This window comes from Argiope bruennichi, chromosome 6 (assembly GCF_947563725.1).
Source record: "Argiope bruennichi chromosome 6, qqArgBrue1.1, whole genome shotgun sequence".
In the NCBI taxonomy this organism is placed as follows: Eukaryota; Metazoa; Arthropoda; class Arachnida; order Araneae; family Araneidae; genus Argiope; species Argiope bruennichi.
In genome coordinates, this window is record NC_079156.1 from 14,004,436 (window position 1) to 14,019,024 (window position 14,589).

Genomic DNA, 14,589 nt, shown 5'->3' on the forward strand with positions numbered 1-14,589 from the left:
ATTATGAAATTTTAAAAATTAATGATTTACTGTGTTTTAAGATGTATATTTGTATCAAAATTTCTCAATTCATATGTGTGCATGCTTTTTAATTTTTTGCTTGTGATTTCTGTTTTTGTGAGATAAATATAAAATTTATTCTTTGTCTATTTTTTATCATCTCGTTTATATGTATATATTTGTGTTTTGCTTCCAAAAATTACATGTGATCTGATCGTATATATGATCAATATGATTTTACTGAAATGTTTCAATTTATCTTTCTGCTGAAAAGAATTTTATTAGGAAAAACATCGAAAGATAGATTATGAAAGTTGTTTCTTTTAATACCAAGCTTTATAGTTTTATCTTTTGGTCAATCGTTTTATTGAAATTCATTTAATTGTGTCTTTTTATTGTTTTGTATTTTCATCATTTTAATATTCATAAATCTTAATTCTGCAGTAATTAAGTACATATAAGTGTCAAGATTAAATATACTATCATGATGTTTGAGATTGTATTTTAAATATAAACTGAACTCCTATTAATTACTATAGTTAAAAATTTCAAAATTTCTTGTCTTCATTAATTTCTGTAAATTATTTTCTAAGCATCCGTACTCAAGCAAAGTGAAAATATTTTGAATACCAATTTATTTTAAATAAATAAGGTTAATTAATTTTTTTATGCCATAGGATACTGGTTCTTATATGGAATCATGACAACTTTCATATCAAATCAAAGCATACAAGATATCAATGTTAATAATTGGCCATTTAATACATGGAAAAAGAAATTTTCCACTCTCTATACAGTAGTAAGTCCAGATTTTAGCAATTTGCTCATAAAAATATTTAATTTTCACTTTGTTCTACCGTATAAGTCTACAAGGATTGCTAGGCTATGGGATAATGTTGATTATCCAAAATTTTTTTAATTGCTTGGTAAAATATTTTAAACATTTATAGTATTTTAATATTTTTTGGACATTTTAAATACACAAAATAACATGCAAACACAATTTTCCCCCTGTTGTTGTCAGCAAATTATGTTCATAATGGAAATTGATTTCATATAAAATCTGCTCTTGATTCTGCTATGGAGATATCCAAAAATAGTTTTTATTTTCTAAACTTACATTTTATATATTTATGAGTGTGCAATGTAGAAACGTTTTCTGTTTAGTGTGATTAATGAATTATATATTAGTCTTGCAAATAATACTATTTATAAATTTTTTATTTGTTATGCAAATAACACATCAAAAATTTATGATTAAATAGATTGTGGTTGATCTTACACATTATGTAAAGACTTTTAGTTTTTGAAATATTTATGCATGTTTGTTGTTTCTTAGTATTTTTTTTATGGCTATATCTTTTTTCTATGCAATAATATGTAAATATTTAAACAAATTGGCAAATAAAATAAAATATTATATAATGTATTGATTTTTATATTGTATTAATATAAAAATTTATTTCTTAATCATAAGTATTTAAACTTTTTGACTTCCAAAACCTTTTGATTTTATTCTATAAAATTTTTCTCTATATATTTTTTAAATGCTTAAAATGGATTTTTTTTTTCTCAAATTATATGCATTGTAATGCATACAGGGAAGACAATTCTGAGGTTAAAGAAAACGCCTATAATGATTTAATATTTTACATGTTTGGGGTTTCTGCGAAGTAACGTCACCTTCAGATGATGATATTATTTTATAATTTGATTTCTTTTTCCTCTTAATTAAATAATCTTGTGATACAATCATGAGAATGTTGCTTGGTATTTTTAGAATTTTTTTTATTATTTAATTTTTACACTCTTGTAATGCTTAACATGAATATTTATTCTTTAACTACCTGTATACTTTATAACCGCACACCTACGAATTGTAAATGTTTCTCAAAGTATCTATAAATATGTTGTAAATATTAGAATATAGTTCTAAAAATCAGGCGGCATTATATTCATTGGATTTTACCTCACATACAATAGCTTCCAGAATGTCCCAGTAATAGCGAATTTATGATCGAATTACTTGATATTACTTATTTGTTATTTTCAACTACCGCTGCGGACATAATCGTCATTACAGAATTTTTTTATTGATATCAAATTCTTCTGCATTTTTCGTTTTCCCTCTTTTGCTTTATTCGTTTATCCGTGTTTCGAAAGTTTATCGTAGCCTTTAACTTTTCTTTCTGGTCAATTTTTTAAATAGGGATTCTTTTATTCTTTTCAATTTTTATACAGAATGCTTTTTTTTTTTTTTTTTTTTTTTTGTCTCTGGTGGCAATGAAATTGAAATATTGAGGAACTCCCTTATATCAAAAGTCTCTACATGTCGAACTTTTTTCAGGAATTGGATAAAATTTCTACGTGCGAAACAAACCAAAAGAAAAAAAAAACAAAAAAACTTGTATCTTTTAATCAATAAGAAGCCATTCATTTCGTTTCATTTTTATGAATCCTTTTAGGAAGAAAAAAAAAAAAAAAACGCAGTAGAAATTTTAGAAAGAAAAGAAACCGAAACCTTGGAAAGTATTAAAAACTTGGCGGGTCATGTTTTTCTGACCTTGTGATTTTTAAATCTTTTTCTTAGTGAGAATTCAATTCAGTGACTTTACTAGACTAACTTTAGATTTTTTGGTAATGAAAATAGTCTCTAAATAAGAATTTTTGAGAATTTTTTTTATTTAATAAAAATGAAAGGATAAAAGATAAAGACGGCAAAAAAATATGAAATTTCGGCAAGAAAGATATTAACCATTTTAAAAAAGTGTAAATATTTTTTTTTTTTTTTTTTTTGCATATTTTTAAAATGAATTTCTATGATACCTGAGTTATTTTAGATCTTCAACTTAATTGGAATTCTTAAAATTTATGGAATTAGTTTTTAAAACCTTAAAAATTAATTCCATAAATTTTTCTAATGAGGAAATGTTGAAATATTTGCGGGATACATTGTTGTTTGTTTTGTTCGTCGATTTCCCGATCCCCTTTTATTTCATAGAAATTCGATTGTGCTTTGAATTAATATCATGGAGATATTTTCATGGCTGCCGATTAGAACTGTTTTTAGAAATGCCTTTAATTAATGCTTAAAATTGTATTGGAACTTGAAGTAATCTTATCGAAAGCCTCCTTGTAATTGGAGAATCAAGCTCACGCTAATTTTTAATTCCGGAGTAGACGGCTTTGACGATCAGCTGGTTCGCAGGGATTATCATCATTTCATTCCAATTAAATCTCCAAAGCATATTTTAATAGTCATGGCTCCTACAATAAATTATTTCTTAGCTTGAAATTATGAGATATTTAAACTATGTTATTTCAGGAAGCCTAATACTTGTTTTTTTATTTATTGTAAATATAAATCTCCTTCTAAGAAGCAAGTCATTATCAAAACACGTATTTGTCCAGATCATCTAATGAAATGACGTTTTAATATTTTTATTCGCAGAATTTAAACAGGCGAATAAAAATATAAAAAATTATTCAATAAAATCTTTAAACATATAAGGTAATATTTTAGAGGAATTTTGCAATAGATTCCATAAAACAATTCATAAAAGAAATTGAAGAAAAATTCGAAATGGCATTGGCGTAGAATTATGAAATAATAAACCGAATAAGTATTCCTTGACTTTCAACAGCCACAGAAGAAGAAAAAATAATTAAATTGGGGTTCATTTTATTGCAACAATGGAAAGTATTGCCATATATATTGCATAAAAATATAAAAAGGGTGGGAATCTCATTACCACTAAAATTATTATTATGAAAGGTGAATTATTACTATTATTTAATTTTAAGACGTAAAAAAATGTCGTTAACATTTTTCGGATAAAATTATGGACAAAGTCAAATTTTTGCTTAATTTTTATATAATTAGATTATCAAAAAAAAAAAAATCCTCCAAATTATATGCATATAAAATTTAAAAGTTTGTCCCGTAAAGCGCTAACAAACGTATGTTTTCTTTTATTACTAATAGTAAAGATAGAGATGAAAGTAATTCGGTTGCTTTTTAAAATCTGATGTCAATTGTTGTGAAATAACTTTTTGCAGCAAAATGTGAACAATTGATAATTAAACTTTTCTTGACTTCTCTGAATAATTTTTTACAGATCAGGCAGTATGATCTTTTACAGATCATGCTGCCATCTAGTAAATAGATTAACAATTAGTTTAACAGGATGAGAGTGATTCTTCAATACATGCTTGTTAAAAAATATATATAGTTAACTTCAGTTTCATCTGAAGAAAGAAAGGCATTTAGAATAAATAGAAATAACATATATATGTTTATATATGGATATGTTTATATATAAATACAAATATGTAAACATACTAAAAAGTATTAGTCATTTTTATGAAATACTTAAAAAAAAAAGATAATTAAAAAAATAAGATATTTTTTGTAGCAGATATTATTGAGGCAGGTAAGTAAAAGTCCTCGAAGAATATCTGATAGATGAATTAATCAATCGTCATATTTTCTGAATATCTGATTTTTAACTAGGCACACTAATTACAAAGAATCCCTCTAGCATAATAAGCATAATGTTGATAAGTCCAGCTGCCAGAGCCCTATTACATTGCAATAATAAATACTGCTAATTAAAAGTGATTTACCACTTTCAAAGTGTTTTCATGTCATTAAACGCATGATTTAAAAAAAAAAAAAAAAGCTGATTACAGCAAACGTGCGAAAGAAAATATGGAGTGAAAGGAAAAATAAAAAGGAAGTTTGCAAAAAAAAAAAAAAAAAAATTATCCTCCCCGGCGGGGAATCGAACCCCGGTCTCCCGCGTGACAGGCGGGGATACTGACCACTATACTACCGAGGACTCGGAGATATGAAGATAAAGATTGGTATAATTAATAATTTCTTTTTTTTTTCTATTGATTGATAGTAAATTCTTCTTATGCAAAGTAAAAAAAAAATATTTGAAGAAATAAAACATATTTTTTTATCATTTTAATTTAAAAAATTTCTTAACAACATACTATTTAAAATAACGGATAAATCATAATTAATGAGTAAGAAATTTTAAACATATAAATTAGTAGCTTAGTTTTTTTTCTCTTTTTTTGACATTATCGAATATGAAGTATGCAAAGACAAAACTCTGTAAGTGTGAAAAATTTGTCTGATTCTGATGAATCTTCACATTTTATACCTTCTAGAATCACAAATAAAAAATTAAAAATAATTTTTGAAGTTATGTCTATGCATCTGTGAGCTGATTGACTCAAAATTCTTAGAAACCATTAGAAATGAAATTTGATTCGTGACCTTTCAACAATTGCTGAAAAAGAACTGGTGTCGTAAAAAGGTTAGCAATCCATGTACTGGCAATATTTGATTAAGTGTTCCTTCCAAAATAACGATCAAATCACTAATCGCAATTGTAAGAATAATTAAATTACTTTTAAGATTGTATTAAAAAGCTTTAATTTCCATTTAGTTTTAATTTAATTTATTGTTTGCTTTGAATAGAAATTTTAGGGGCATACAATTACTCGGGAAATGAATATTTGGTCCTGGAAAACTGAATACACATGTACCCAATCACGCCTGCATTTCAGGGTTTACCCTTTACTTCGGAAAAGTAATTCGATGCCTAATTATTCAACTAATACAAGGGCTTGTTTAGTGTTCCGAAAAATAAATATACATAACTGTTTTAAGAGAATTGCCCTGAAAAATTAATCTATTTTTTACCATTCTGTATTCGTTTTTAACCATCAAAATTGAAAAATAAATAAATAAAACTTCAAAATGATGCACCGTCTTGAATGATGAGTGAGAGGCACCATCCGAGTGCAAAAGGTTAATTTATATTTTATTCCTCGTCTTCAAAACATTAAAAAAAAAAAAAACGAATTAGTTTCCAGAATTTTTTTTTAAATAAAAAAGTTGTTAGATTTTTATTGAAACTGAACCAAATATTAAAGGCTGAAAAAAAGTACTATGATAATAAAAAAAAAACTAAAAACATATTAAGTTCCTCTGATTCTTGCTCATTGGGTGTTCAGAATTTCAGCATTCATGATTAAAATTACGTTAAACAAGCTGAAGATATGGCGGTATATTTGTGCGTTTTTTTTTAAATTGATCAACAGGGCGATAGATGGAGTCTGGTAGATGACCCTTTGTAGAAATAGTTACCTAATGCGTAAATCAAAAACTGTTTAAAAAACTGAAATCTAGACAAATTTATTTCTTGTATTTCCAAGAACAAAAAAAAAAAAAAAAAAAAGAAAGAACATTTAATTTTTGTTTTGTTTTTAGCTAGGGAATTAGCACTTATTTATTATTAACAATAACGACAAAAAAAAAAGCCATATGCACCAAAGCAATATTCTTATTATTTATAAATTTAAGAGAGAGGGTGTCCGTTTCCTACCAAGGAGATTTTGAAAGCATATCTGACTATATATTTATAAAACAATTTTTGCAATTAAACAAAGGTTTGATAAAGAATCTTCAAGTATCAACTTAAAAGGAAAAGTCTAATGAGTAGTTTTTGTTTGTTGCAATAATATAATATAAGAGAAGGAATATAATTAAAAGAAACATTTAATCTCAAAATCAATTTGTGATGTTAGTACTCGTTTGCTCCACTTAAGTGAAAAAAGTAATTTCCTGAAAAGTATAAATGTTTAATAGCAAACCTTCTGTTTAATTTTTACCCGCTGGTGTGGTGTAGAAGTGTGGAGAGGGGGTGCCAGCCCGTGTCATCCTCGTCATCTGATCGCGGTTCAAAATGACGAAGTCGTCCCAAAATAGCTCTAGTTTTGCTTTAAAACCGGACGTTAATATAGCTAAACTAAAATAAATAAATTTTAGTTGGGCGCAATATATGAAGCCACAATAATAAAGCATGCATGTGAAATCATCAGTAGCTTTATAAACATAAATGGCGTTTGTGACCATGAAATATTTTTTCGCAATCTTCTCATCATATTTAATTTAAAAAAAAGGGGAAAATAAATGCAATAATATTTTGTCTTTTCTTCTCCTAGACTAGCAATCGGAGCATGGAGTATGTATGATTTCACATTTCCTTTTACTACGTCAGTAAAATGCTTTAATATGATTTCAAGACCAAGCAATTTCTCCGAGATTCCAGTTTCCTCAAAAAAGATAAGAAAGAATCTATATTCCATTTTGTAAAAGTAATCCATTGTTTCAATTTTCGAAAATATTATTCGGAGGTATCTTTCGAAAGCAAAAAAGTTATTTATACTTTTTTTTTTTTTTTTTTTGCTTGAAAACATTGGCGTAAAACAAAACAGGAACACGTGCGAGACATATCTTACTGATTTTACGACCAGTGAAGAAAGGAGTGAGTCTTTGACATGAGCCATGAATCTTACACAAAGAGTCTTTATTATTATTATTTTTTAACTGGCAGTATCATATTATTTTATGGTGTAATAATTTTGACTTGAACAAAGGTTTTCTACAAAAACGAATTTATTTAATTTATTACATTTACGAATTTATTTCTAACATTACCATGATATGGATGTAGAATCATGGGTAGCAAATCGACGGCCTGTTTTTAAAAAGGATGCCTGCATTCGAGGAACGTAATCTTTGATCATTTTACTTTTAAAAAAAATAAAAAATAAATCTGCTATCGAAAAATGTCAAGTTATCATGTAAGAACATTATTATTTTTAAGTCATTGTTTGTTTTAATTAATTTAAGTCATTAACCAGTTTAAACCGGTTTGAACCAATCGCGTGAATATCAGATCTCAGATCCATATTTCATATAGATTTTACCAGTTCGATGTGCCACTTATCAAATTTCATTTATCTAGCCTACTGAGCTTTGGAGTCATTACATTCATATCTCCGCGAACAGAAATATCGACAGGCAATCAAACTTTTGATCAATTTTGTGAAATCTCATAAATGTTTATAATTCTGTTGATAAAATCATATTTCGAATTTCATTTATTTAGTGTTGCATTATTAGATTATCGTGCTCAGAAAATTCGTGTTATTAATTCGTATAGACTTCCAGGAAGCGCATTTCATCGAAATCTATAATCTGTAGTGCTTTTTCTGTTTTTGTTATTATAAGGAGAAAGATATAATGCCAATGAACGGCAATGGTCTCCCCAAAACTTTCTCGCATACTCTCTAATAAAGGTGTTATCTCCCAGGGAACACCTTGCATGGTACTGACGTATAACAGATAAGAAACTGTGGTAAAAGCTTATAAGCCAGTTAACAGCTACGCTACACTACATTGCTGCATCTGCTACATTGATCGCCAGACTCACTTGACACAGCAACAGCAACCACTCACCCACACACGCTCGCCATAACGCTTGGCGCTTCTCAAATGCTCAGATGGGTACAGGCGCATTAGAATCAACAGCTAATACATCACCACTCAACAGCTATATCGTTCGTCTCACCTCCGACTCACTGGAGGGAGAGTCTGTGGAGAAAACTTATAAGCCAGTTAACAGCTACGCTACACGAGCAATTGCTTTTGTATTGTGGTCATGTTACTCGGCTGCGAACCACAAAGTCCTAGGTTCTATCCTCGCTCTTCCCGAATCGCTACAAAACATTCACCTTTAGCAAGAATTTAACATTTTTACTGAATCTTATTATGATATGCTTGGCAAGTTGTTGTTTTTTTTTGGGGGGGGGGGAATCTTTGGCATGCGGTTAATAATATCCGAAAATCGAATTTTTATTTTAGAGCGTTTTCCCAATAAATTGAAAACTATTTGATATGGAACTACACTTATACTCACAAAGTAGCATATCAAATTTGATATATTTAAGTCATTATGTTTTTGTGTTATCGAGTTCACATGTTTCTGAAGGTACAGACCGACGTACTGTCAATTCCAAAATGGATTTGGCTCAAAATCTGACAGATATCTACACTGTAGATGTTAAATTAGTGTTCCAAATTTTATCCATCTAGTTCTCTTCGTTTTGTAATTATCGTGTTAACTTATACTTGAACAGCCGGAAAGACAGATTTCCTTTTAATCAATTTTGCTTAAAATTTGGTAGAAATTAACAAATTTGGTGTAAAGACGATATATCAAATTTCATACGCCTACTTCCAAGTGTTTTTGAGTTAACTTTGCCACAGACCGGTAGACGGACGAACAGACAGACATAATGGCAACTCAGGGAGGTCTTAAACATGAAAATTCGTCAAAATCTCATGTTCGAATTTTATTTACGATTCAATATTTCTCTATATTTTGTATGCGAGAAAATAAAAAAAGACAGCTGTAAAGTTCTGACTGAGTTGTTTGCTGAAAGCAAATTGTTAATTCTGATTTCTGCCCTACGCATAGTTAGTTTCGCCTTAAAAAATCGATGGTAATGGACTGTATGTTCCGATTTTGTCTTCAGATATGTGATTTTTTTGAAGAAGTTTTGGCCAATATTTAAAATACATTTCCATAAATTTGAGAGATTTACTTCGTCTATTTAGCAAGCAATTTAAACTTTTTTTAAAGCAATCGATTTTATTCAGATTAACTTCCTTACAATGCTTAGAGTTTATCAAAGATTTTTTTGGAACAAAAGATACGATCTTAAGATGCAGAGGAAACATTCATCATTTTTTTTTATTTAATTGCTAATTATTTATTCATTATTTAAATGCCAGTAGTTTATTTAATGTGTTTATTTTTGGAATGACGTTTGAAAATTATCCGGTCATATATATATAAAAAATTAACTAGAATTGATGACGAACGAAGATATGCTTCATAGAAATCATTTGGCACAATCATTTTGCCTTTCACGTAAAAAAGAAAATTTAACTAAAAATTTTATAAATTATATTACTCTCTTATTTTATAAATTATATTTATTTAAATATAGAGCCCACATTCGGCGTGTAATTTATTCTATATTTTTTTCTTTCTCAACGAATATTTTCGAGAAAAATTCTTTGAATAGTATTATCGATAGCAAAAGCATTCCATTGCTGTATTGTTTTCAGCTTCAAAGAATCAAAGGCTGACTTATTTTTAATACTGAATATGAGATTGAAAATCGCTAGACCATACCCTAATATCACTATAACATCTCAGGACATAAAATAATATCATTGTTGCGTAGTCGTAAAAAAAAATTACATAACATTTCATTGTATAAGAATTCATTTTTTTATTCCGATGCAAATTGTAGTGAATAATCTGATTGCTATCATTTTTGGTTCATCCTCTCTAATCTTGATTCTCTGAACTCTTTCTGAACTTGAACCTCAGATCTTACAAGCAATTGAACAAAAACAATGCCATCATATCGAGGAAATTGGATTAGATTTTACAAAGCATGTTTAAAGTGAAATTCGTTTGCCTGTTTTTCCTAGAGAATAAAGGAAAGAAAATATCTTTGTTTCACCAAACATTTTCTTTTTGTATTTGATATATAGCTATTCTAAAAATAAAAATTTCCTCCATCTTTTTCCTTCTTTGAAATGTTTCTGAAGAATAATTAAAGCATTTCTTTTAAAAGGTACTATTCAGTTCTAATGGCGGCTAAAAAGCGAAAAGAAAAAATTTCGCCAAATTATACAAATGTACTCAAGAGCATTATTATTTATTATGAAAAATTTGACGACTAAAATCGCCAAATTGGCGTAATTTTTTCTTGGCCGTTAATGGTCGCCGTTACAACGGACAAGTACCTATAAAAGAATGAAAGAAAGGATTTCTTAACAGATGTCCCAAATGGCGGCTAACAGATTATTCAAGGAAATAAAGTTTTCTTAAAGGCAACATGAAGGAACATTTATTTCCCCGAAAAAAAAATTGAATTACTTAAAAAAAAACTTATGTAATAAATATGTATGTATCCAGTTTGCAAACGGAGGAAGTTCCATGTTTCAAAAAATACATTCAATAATAGGCAAATGTTAATTTCCCAATAATTAAATTAAATGCAAGCATATAATGAAAATTTCATAATTGTGATCCGACTATTCAATGATTAACAGCTGAAGAATATTGACTAAAATAGAAAAAATAATATTACTTTACACTGTTGTAAAGTTGGTTGTTCATATTACGAGATATTCAACATAAAAATTTGTTGGGGGGGGGTTGATAAATGTCTACACGATATCTGTAGTGTAGACATTTATCAAACGTGAGCCACCTCCGACATCTGTAGTGTAGACACTTATCAGCCGGCGTCCTGGCATAGGGGTAGCGCGTCTTCCCCGTGATCTGGGCGTCCCGGGTTCGAGTCCCGGTTTGGGCATGGTTGTTCTTCTGTTGTTCTATCTGTGAGATGTGTGAATGTGCCCTCCTGTAAAAAGGGGTTGTGCAAGCGAATGAGTGATGCGTGAGTGGCAAAGTCGTACTCTTGGCCCTAGTTGGCGCTGCTATGAAAAATAAGAGACGTTCCCCCTCAGGCTTAAATCGCTGTCTTCGTAACAGCGGGCTTGTCAGTGGCAAGTGCCATAAGAAACAAACAAACAAACAAACAAGACACTTATCAAACTTGAGCCACATCCGACAAGGGGTTAAACGTCCAACGATCTGTATTTTCAGAAAATATGTAAACGCGATAACCGAAAAACACTACGGCTTAAATATATTAAATTTAATATGTGATTTTGTGACTGCAATTGTAGCTCAATATCAAATTTTGATTTCAATCAGGTGGAGAAAAAACATCTAAAATACAAATTCACATTTATTAGAGGATACGAGAGAAAAGTTAAAAAAGATCACACAAGCTTTTTTTTTTTTTTTTTTTTTTTTTTTTTGTGCATTGAAATTTGATTTGAATATTAATGCTTGTATTATGTAACAGGCTTAATATGTTACTTCAGTTCATTTTTTTAAAAAATTGCTTTTATCTTGTGGTTACTGTTTTTGCGACGATTGTCCTTACATAAAATTGCTCCATCTCTAGGATATATCGTGGGTAAAAAAAGTCTCCGCACCATAACAAAAATGAGAATAAATTAGATAATTTCTTATGTTTACTTAATATTTTCTTTAATGCTTAATATGCGCTTAATCTGTATCATTGTAGTAAATAAATGATTTTTCAAAAAGCAAGAAGTGTTGAATTGAAGAAGTGTTTTAATTGAAATATTTAGGAGATGTTCCGAAATGTGAACAAAACTGTTTCCTTATGTAATATTCAAATTAATCTTGAAGTTTTTTTTTTACAACAGACCAGTAATCCATTTAAATATTATGTGATCCTAGGTAGTACGCGCTATGATGCTCTTATTTTAATAAGATGATCGATATAATTTTACATTTTTAAAGTGTTTTAATAATTTAATTTAGAATAATATATTATTTATATTATTTTTAAATATGTATTTGTTTTTATTTATCTATTCTAAAACAAGATTACTCAGGATCATGTTTGTACAAAATATCATGGAAATAGCTGTTTGATTTCATAGACATTCTGATATTAAAAGAAAATAAGGAAACTGATAGGAAACCTGAAAATTTATTTTATCCTAATATTTTAGCTTTCATAGAATTTGTGTTTTTTGCAACCATATTTGTTTGACAACTTGGAAAGTTTATGATTAGTCACCCTAATTGGAAATCCGCCACTGAAATTGACGCGCATTTCATTCTTCGAAACTGGAGAATGTGTAAACGTCACAAAAGAATAAAAATATTGATTGTGGTTTGTAGCTGATCATTTTAAAATGGAAGCTTTTAAAGCTATTCTTGAGTCGTTTCTTCAACTATGAAACGATGGAATTTCTATTAAAAAAATTTGCAAAATCTTAAAAAAAAATCAAAGTCTACTATATAATTTATTATTGAAAGGTGCCATGAGCTTCAACTTTTGAAGAATAAGATTGTCAAAAGTAAAACTTGTTTGAAGTTCAAGATAATGCGAATAAGAGCCCTTTAAAACGCAGCTGATGGAAGCTGATGAAACACTGAAATGACATCTCAAACAGTGAGAATGCTGGATAGAATGGGTGGGCACACAGTTAATAAGATGCTTATTTATAAGTATCTGTAATAGAAAGTAAAAGGCACTCTAGTTGATAAAGAAGCATGTTCATTCACCTTTCTATTTCTGGGAATCTGTCCTTTCTAGTTTTGAATCAAAATTTAATATCCATGAGTCTCCTGATCGCGTAATTATCTGTAAAAAACAACAACAACAAATCAACAAGTACTGACTAGCAATTAATGTATAACTGTCAAGAATGAGGTTGGAAACGACTCGTTGCATCGATGTATGAGTGTTGATGACCTCGGCAATTTATTTTTATAGAAGGAAATATTAGGAAGTTCATGTATTTTAACATTCTACAGCAATACATCTTAACAAGTGCAGAAAAGTTATCCAGTGGTTCTACATTTACTTTCCAGCAGGACAACGGTTCTGAACCCTCAAGATTAATTAAGAATTGCAATTTAATCATAGTTAACAGCTTCATTGGAGGCCGCCTCCCCCGAATTCCTAATTTAAATTTCATTGAATATTTCTATGAAGAAATCGATCATGAACGAACTCAAAAAATATGACATAAGGAACAAAGATGAAAGAAAACGTAACATTCAAAACTTTTTAAATAGAATTTCGTCCGAAAAAAAACCCAGCGAGAGTGGTCTCCTTTAAATTTTCTCGAGCACTTTTCAATAAAGGTGTTATCCTTGCATGGCAGGGGTTAATTAGGACACATTAACCTTTGTCTTGAATTTAGCATTTTTATTGAATCTATCAATGTGATTTTTGGTTAATCTTTTGGTGGTTAATCTCTAGCATGATGTTAATAGTTGACGAAAATCGAATATTGTTTTATACACGTTTTCACCAACTGATTAAAACCGAAATTTTATTTAGAACTACACTTATAGTGGCAAAATTACTTATTAAATTTGATATATTTAAGTCATTGTGTTATTAAGTTTTTGGGTTTACATGTTTCTGATAGACGGCCAACCCCTAATTGGATTTGCCTCAAAATTTGATTGGTATCTACGCTATACATATTAAATCCGTGTACCGAATTTTATCCATTTAGTTATCTACATTTTGTAGTTATCATATTAACTTATATTCGGACAGATAGATTTCCTCTGAGTGGAGTTCGCTAAGAATTTGACAGAAATCTGCAAATTTGGTGTATAGACGGTGCATCAAATTTCATCTATTTAGCTCAAAGCGTTTTAGGAGTACCTATGTCACAGACAAACAGATATAATGCTAAACATATGTTTTTCGAACTCAAGAAGCTCTAAAATGTAGAGATTCGTCGAAATATCAAATTTTTCGACGATTACAATATTTTATGTTTCATATAATGCAAAGTAATAAATTAAAATAGACGAACCAAACCTGAAACGTTAACATACTACAGTGTTTCGGATAAAGATTCGAATTTCTCTCTCTCTCTATTTTATTTATTTACTTGTTCAATAAATAGCCCTAAATTTTTTTAAAAAATTGTAAAAAGGGGTGAATTTCTGAAGAACGATAAGGAAAATCACTCATCAATCAAAAATCACTCTCTCTTTTATTTATTTATTTGTTCAATAAATAACTATAAATTTTTTTTAAAAAAATGTAAAAAAAAGTGAATTT

General features: G+C 28.9%; 1 non-coding gene across 1 annotated transcript; it reads right to left on the reverse strand.

Moving 5' to 3' along the window:
• Positions 1-4,769: 4,769 nt before the first annotated feature.
• On the reverse strand, positions 4,770-4,841 carry Trnad-guc (transfer RNA aspartic acid (anticodon GUC)). Its single transcript has one exon. It is a non-coding gene; the product is annotated as a tRNA-Asp (tRNA).
• Between the last annotated feature and the right edge of the window lie 9,748 nt (positions 4,842-14,589).